This window comes from Scyliorhinus torazame, chromosome 7, assembly GCF_047496885.1.
Source record: "Scyliorhinus torazame isolate Kashiwa2021f chromosome 7, sScyTor2.1, whole genome shotgun sequence".
Taxonomy (NCBI): Eukaryota; Metazoa; Chordata; class Chondrichthyes; order Carcharhiniformes; family Scyliorhinidae; genus Scyliorhinus; species Scyliorhinus torazame.
In genome coordinates this window covers 123,985,536-123,992,927 of record NC_092713.1, presented here as the reverse complement: position 1 = coordinate 123,992,927, position 7,392 = coordinate 123,985,536, and the positions used below count along the sequence as shown (strand labels likewise).

The window sequence follows — 7,392 nt, the reverse complement described above, 5'->3', positions numbered from 1 at the left end:
TAACTGTGTACAGTTCGTCCAGCGCCTTCCTCACTTCTGCCTGGGGTGGGATGTAGACCGCTGTGATAATGGCTGAAGTGAACTCACGTGGGAGATAGTATGGGCGGAATTTCACGGTCAGGTATTCCAGGTCTGGGGAGCAGTAGGTCGCCAGGGTCGCCACATCCAAGCACCAGGTGGAGTTGATGAGGAGGCACACCCCTCCACCCTTCGCTTTGCCTGATGATGCCGTGCCGTCCGCCCAGTGAATTGAGAAGCCTTCAGGTTGTATGGCACAGTCCGATGAGGCGGGGGTGAGCCATGTCTCTGTGAAACAGAGCACACAGCAGTCTCTTACTTCCCTCTGAGAGGTAAGTCTGCCGTTAAGTTCATCCAGCTTGTTTTCGATCGCTTGGACTTTTGCCAGGAGTATGCTGGGGAGAGAGGTCTTGAAACCGCGTTGCTTCAGTCTAACCTGCAGACCGCCACGTTTCCCTCACTTCCTCGGTCGGCGGCTGCTGCTGGATGATCCTGGGATCCAATGGGAGACGTCAGCCCTTGTGGAAGGTAGGTGGTTGCGTCTGGCGGGGTCCGGGGCGCAGACGGGTACCAGGGCGCAGTTTACGTATCCGTGGTCGCGTCTGGCAGGGTCCCGGGCGCTGGTTGAGGTAGAGGGGTTGCTAGGGGGGCATGTTTGCGATCCGGATGGGTCCCGGCGTTCTGTGGGCGCGGGAATACCTTGCAGTGCTTTCGGGTCCTCGCACGGGGTCTCTGCCATTTCTGGGGTCCTGGGTCATGGGCAGGGGCTTTCTGAGGCAGGTTGGGCTGGGTCCTGTGGTCTGTTCCCTCCCTGGGCGCTCCTGGGGTCGGATCTTGAAGTAGGCCCGGTCGGGCTTCCACGTGGACTTTTCTTTCTTCCATCACCAGGTAGGTTGGGTTGTTGGCCGGGCCTCTCCGGGTCGGGTCGCTGGGCGGGTCTCTTGGGGTCGCGTTGTGCCCGGTCTTGCCATTGGGGGTCGGGTCGGGAGCTCTGGGGACTGGGCCGGGCGATCCGGGAGCTGGCGTCGGTAGTTAGGCCAGGTTGGGAGCTCCGAGGTCAGGGTCGGCTCCAAATCGAGGTTGGGGCTTCACTTCCGGTTTGGGCTCGATCTTCTTCCAGGTCGTGGAGGTCAGGTCGGGTCAGGTCAAAAGGTCTCCAAGAGCCTCGGAGGATGTTAAAGCCTGCAAGAGAAGATAAAAGAGAGAGGTTAGTAATAATGTTAGTTTTAGAATTAATTTTTAAAAGATTAGAACGAGCATAAGTTAAGTAAAAAGTGGATCTGTTGGGGAGAGCTCCCAGAGAGTCGCTTCGCTCTGGCGCCATCTTGATCCACATGACTCTTTCATGCATTGAAGCAATGAGGTCCTTTTCCTTGACACCTTTGTAAAGTGGTTCCACTTTAAGCATGCGTTATACTTTTTCCTTCGAGCCGCACATGGTTTTGTGAATCGGTGAGCAGTTCTACCATTTGGGGACAGTTTTGAAGGTATCTGACTATGATGGGGCACCTGTTGCAGAGACTGCTGACTCTTTTTCCATAGGCCTCACACTCGTGAGCTGGTTGGAAAAGCTGTGTCTGCAACCCTTAGTCTGAGGGTGCATTTCTGTGTGAGCTCTTCAAATCAAATATGCTAAATTCCGTTTGTACAGGTAAGTTAATTGCTCTGTCCAAGGTCGAATCATCATCCTCCATGAGGAGACACTTTTCATTCTTGGAATTGAAGTTTTTTCAATTAATTGATGTTACAACTGGTGAGGTTTCCCAAATTTGTTAACCTGGACAATATCTCTCAATTTGTTACTATCCGGCTGGGATACCCAAAGGTTTTTAAGCCCCGGGTGAAGAGGGATGAACTGGCTCCCTTTCTTTATACAAACCCCTTTGCTGGTCACAACAAAAACCTAAAAAGGATCCCTCCCTTTACAGATCCCCATTCCCAGTTCCAATGTTTAAGATTTAAAAGGAACCAATGTAACCAGGCTATCTTGAGTTAAAGATAGAGTGAGTTTATTAACTAAGAAAATGATAAAACACATGCATGTTTATACGGATTGGAAGTGACAGCTGAGTCCTAAGTAAGAGCATTTCAGCCTATGTGATTTGACATTCTGGTAGCTCTGAGTTCAGGAGGCGAATAGTCAGTTTTGATATTCCGCTGTTCGGCAGTTTGGTGAAGAAGCTTCCCTGTTTCCACTTCCATGTCTTCTTTGAGCTGCTCAAATATTCGCTCTCCTTCTACTCTGAGACAACATATGAGTATCGCCGCCTTGAAAATTATTGCTATATCCAGACTGTCCATCCCTGCAGCAAGCAAGTGGATCTTTAATCCCAAAATCTATCAATCCCATGGCATGCATGGGTCTCCCAATGATGAAATAAATTATGCTGGAGCTGATAAATTTTAACATCATCCTCATTGCCAATTTGTTGTATATTTTAAATCTCTGAGCTATGCAGGGATGACACACCAATTTATTTGTGTGTCACAGTAATTTTAATCACAGTGCTTTGAAATGTCTGCTCTCCCATGCTTCCAGAAGACACATTCTTCCTTTTGTTTACTTTTCTCTGAGTCCACAGCCAGCCTTAAATAATCAAGCACAGTGAGCATCAGTAGCAAGCAGACTTGCACAATTTAATGCAAAACAATTGAATACTACACCACGCATCCAACCTCGCCAACATATAGGGCATGATTGTTTATTGTGTGGTACTTAGTCAAGGTGACCTTGAGTCCTAGTTCTAGATCCAATTCACAAAATTGATAATTTGTTCCGTAATCTTTGCAAATTATTCTCATTCTTCTCAATACCTTTTCAGAAGATTTGCTTGTCACATTTCAAACCTTCATACTTCTTTTAATTTGGTAGTTGTAACATGTAATCTATAATGTTTGTTGCATTCTTTAAACTGGTATTTATTTCTATTTTTCTCAATATCCACCCACATTAGTTTTTGGAATCAGCATTGCAAGCAGCAAATTTAGCTCATCACAAATTTGGTATAGTGCCACAGTTGTTATGTATTTATTTGAAAAAAATCACTTGCATGGCAATGGATTCTGATAATTGAGCATGCTGAAGTTAAATACTGAGATTTTGGGCGTCATTCTCCGACCCCCCGCCGGGTCGGAGAATGGCCGTTGGCCGCCGTGAATCCCGCCCCCGCCCCCGCCGAAGTCTCCGAAGGGAGAAAAGTCGGCGGGGCGTTAATGGCGCCGCTGCCGCGGAGAATGTCACGGGTCTGCGCAAGGCAGCCGATTTTCGGCCTGCCGATATTCTCCCTTCCGGATGGGCCGAAGTCCCGTCGACGTGATGACCGTTCACGTCGACGTCAATCAAACCTCCTTTTCATCGGCGTGACCCGGTGCTCCAGGCTCACGCCGACCAGCGAGGAGGTGAGTGACGGCCTGGGGGGTTGGCTCTGGGCAGGAAATGGCGTGGCCGCAGACTGATTGCCTGAGGAGAGGTGTGTCTCGGCTTGTGTGTGTGTGCGGCGGGGGGGGGAGGGGGGGGGGTGGTTAGAGTAGGCTGGGCTCCGGGGGAGTGCCGGGAGGGGGTCCGTGCCGGGGTGGAGGTTGGGGGTTGGGGAGGGGGTCCGTGCCGGGGTGGAGGTTGGGGGGGGGTCCGTGCCGGGGTGGAGGTTGGGGGTTGTGGAGGGGGTCCGTGCCGGGGTGGAGGTTGGGGGTTGTGGAGGGGGTCCGTGCCGGGGTGGAGGTTGGGGAGGGGGTCCGTGCCGGGGTGGAGGTTGGGGGTTGGGGAGGGGGTCCGTGCCGGGGTGGAGGTTGGGGGTTGGGGAGGGGGTCCGTGCCGGGGTGGAGGTTGGGGGTTGTGGAGGGGGTCCGTGCCGGGGTGGAGGTTGGGGGGGGGGGTCCGTGCTGGGGTGGAGGTTGGGGGTTGGGGAGGGGTTCCGTGCCGGGGTGGAGGTTGGGGGGGGTCCGTGCTGGGGTGGAGGTTGGGCGTTGGGGAGGGGGTCCGTGCCGGGGTGGAGGTTGGGGGTTGGGGAGGGGGTCCGTGCCGGGGTGGAGGTTGGGGAGGGGGTCCGTGCCGGGGTGGAGGTTGGGGGTTGTGGAGGGGGTCCGTGCTGGGGTGGAGGTTGGGGCGGGGGGGGGGTCCGTGCCGGAGTGGGTGATGGGAGGGCAAATGAGTTGGTCCACCTGGCCAGGTGCCAGCCTTCAACAGTTGGACCCATGCGGTCCATGCCACCTGGCTGGGGGGAGGAGGGGATATGGGCAATGATGACATGTCGTCGTTCCCCTCCCCCCCACCAGGTCGTCATGTTTTCAGATCATCCAGCGATGTTGGCCGCCGTGGTGGCAGCCGCTCATGTCTATGTTGCCCTGGATGAGGAGGAGGAGGAGGAGGAGGAGGAGGAGGAGCGTGCCAGAGAGGCGGCGCAGGCTGCCGCAGAGGGGCAGGCGGCAGCCGCCCAGGCTGGAGGGACACCTGACCGACAGGACGAGGAGGGGGAGGAGGACGTCGCGGCCCCACGGCAACGGAGGCACCCGAGGGCGCCCCGTGTGTACCGGCCCCGGCAGTCATACCAGGACCTCACGGACCGGGAATGCAGGAGGAGACTCCGGATGAGCCGGGAAACCGTGGCACACATCTGCCACCTGCTGGCACACCTGTCACCGCGTGGCACTGGCGGGGGACACCCTCTCCCCGTGTCCGTCAAGGTTACGGTGGCCCTGAACTTTTATGCAACGGGGTCATTCCAGGCACCGAGTGGGGACCTGCCCGGCATATCGCAGACATCGGTGCATCGGTGCATCCGGGCAGTGACAGATGCCCTTTATGCCATGGCGCACCGCTACATCCGCTTCCCCGTGGACCGGGCCAGCCAAGATGCCCGGGCCGTGGGCTTCTCTGCCATTGCCGGGTTCCCCATGGTCCAGGGCGCGATCGATGGGATGCACGTCGCCGTGCGGCCACCTGCAGATAACAGGGCCGTGTTCACTAATAGGAAGGGGACCTATTCGATGAACGTACAGGTGGTCTGCGACCACCGCATGATGATCCTGCACGTCTGCGCCCGTTACCCAGGCAGTGTACACGACTCATTCGTGTTGTCGCGGTCATCCATCCCCGGCATGTACGAGGGACGCCATCCCCGGCTGAGGGGCTGGTTGCTGGGCGACAGGGGCTACCCATTGCGATCGTGGCTGATGACGCCTATACGGAGGCCACGCAATGAGGCGGAGAACCGCTACAATGATGCCCATGTAGCGACAAGGGGAGTGATCGAGAGGTGCTTTGGCGTGCTGAAGATGCGTTTCAGGTGCCTGGACCTCTCTGGGGGCGCCCTCCAGTATCGGTCAGATAGGGTCGGCCGCATCATTGTGGTGTGCTGCGTCCTGCACAACATAGCCCAGCAGAGGGGCGATGTGCCGCAGGCAGAGGAGGGCGGAGTGGAGGAGCAGCAGGAAGAGGCCCAGTCCTCCCCAGATGAGGGGGATGGGGGCAATGGTCAGGGCAGACGGGGTAGACACAGACGGGTGGCTGTCCACCGTTACCGGCTGGCCCAGCGGGCACGGGACAGACTGATAGACGCCCGCTTCACTGACTAGATGGGCGTGGGAATCGGGTAGTATGGCCACAGACCGCACACCATGACAACAGCCGACCACCCACACCCCCCACCCATCCATCCACCCAGCACCATCACCCCCCTCCCCAACCCCACACACCCCACCCGCATGCACACCACCCCCCCACTCCCAATTGCCGATCCACCGGCGGCACAACGTGCCGGGCTCACCCAGTTGCGGGTGGACGCGTGTCTATCGCAGGCCATGGAGAATGATGACAGCCCGCCTCCGATGAGCTCCTGGCTCTACATCGTTGGACTATGTCTGACCCATGGCCACAGTACCACCATCCACCCGGACCATCCCTGCATGCGGCTGTGACACTGCAGCGCACGGTCCCGTCCTCTGCCCGGGGGATGTTGATGGCGGCCCAGGGGGAAGGGGGCAGACTCACCTGGGGCTGAGGTAAGACCACCCCTCACACACACACTTGCGCTCAACGTACATGACACCCCCGCACACTTTGGACAGAGCACAAAGGCAGCTTCGGTAGGTGTAACATTGACTTTAATAACCAAAGGAGTTCATGCACGTGCCCTAGCGCCTAAAACTCATCTGTGCCCTGCACCCGTGCCAACTTACTCAGTGTCTAATTGTTTGGCCTTACGGGCCCTTTGACTACGTCTACGTGGTTCCCCAGACGGTACAGCAGAACTGGAGGTGGACTCCTGTGATTCCTGCCCTCTGACACTGGATCCCTTTGGCGGCCGTTTCCTGGGGCGTCCTGGCCTAGATGGGCCAGGCTGCGGCCCGGGCGACTGGGATGGCGAGCTGCCAGCCTGTCCTGCCCGTTGCCCACCTGATGCACCTGGGACGGAAGGGGGGGAGTCCGAGGTGTCGCGGTGTACCGGGACCTCCCCTACAGAGGGAGCCGGGACGGACCACACCACCTCCTCCTCCCTCGGGGTGCCCGATGGCCCCCAGGCCTCTACATGGGTGGGGGATGCGAATGGACTGGCCATCCGACGCGCCCCCGACATCTGGCGCTGCCAGTCCTGGAGGCCCGTGCTGGTATCGACAGGGGTCTGCAGGTTTGCAGCCATGGAGCCCAGGGGGTTGTCGAACCCTGTCTGCGACAGTGCGACGCCAGCTCGCACATGGCCACTGGCGCCGATGCCCTCAGCGATGGCCTGCTGAGACTGGACCATGGCCTGCAGAGACTGGGCCATGGCCTGCAGAGACTGGGCTATGGCCTGCTGAGACTGGGCCATGGCCTGCTGAGACTGGGCTATGGCGTTGAGCGCCTCTGCCATCTGGCGCTGGCACTGGCTCATGGCCTCCTGTGAGAGGGCAGCCATTTCCTGGGCCACAGACGCCGCCTGCACGGAAGGCCCCAGGCCTCGCAAACCGTTCCCCATGTCTGACACCGTCGCACCCATTGCCTCCACCGCGGACGCCACCCGTGCGGTGTCAGCCTGGGTGGCACGCATGACCGGGACCACTCCCAGCTCCTGGACGCGGGTGGACTCCTCCACCTGCGACCGCAGCCGCCGCAAGCCACCCGTCACCCTCTTCGCTCGTCTCCGTGTCGGTGGTTGCATCGGATCTATGTGTGGGTGTGGTAACTGCAGGAACCCGGGATTCATCTGGGCGGCAGATGTTCGCTTGGCCTGGGCTGCCCTCCGACCGCCCGGTCCCTCTGCTGCTCCTACCTCCACCTGCTGTACCGGGACGGCTGTGTTGTGCGCACCAGTGAGTGTACCAGACGCCTCATCACTAAAGTGCCCAACCGTGGTGAGTGTTTCTGCGATGGTGGAGGGTGTTGGTGACAGCAGTGGCGTT

At 58.0% G+C, this 7,392-nt stretch overlaps 1 long non-coding RNA gene across 1 annotated transcript in view; it reads right to left on the bottom strand.

Moving 5' to 3' along the window:
• Positions 1-1,181: 1,181 nt before the first annotated feature.
• Positions 1,182-7,392, bottom strand: part of LOC140426540 (uncharacterized) — a 248,442-nt gene continuing 242,231 nt past the window's right edge. The window contains exon 4 of the long non-coding RNA XR_011948223.1: positions 1,182-1,200. This is a non-coding gene — a long non-coding RNA (uncharacterized lncRNA). The remainder of the gene's footprint in view (positions 1,201-7,392) is intronic.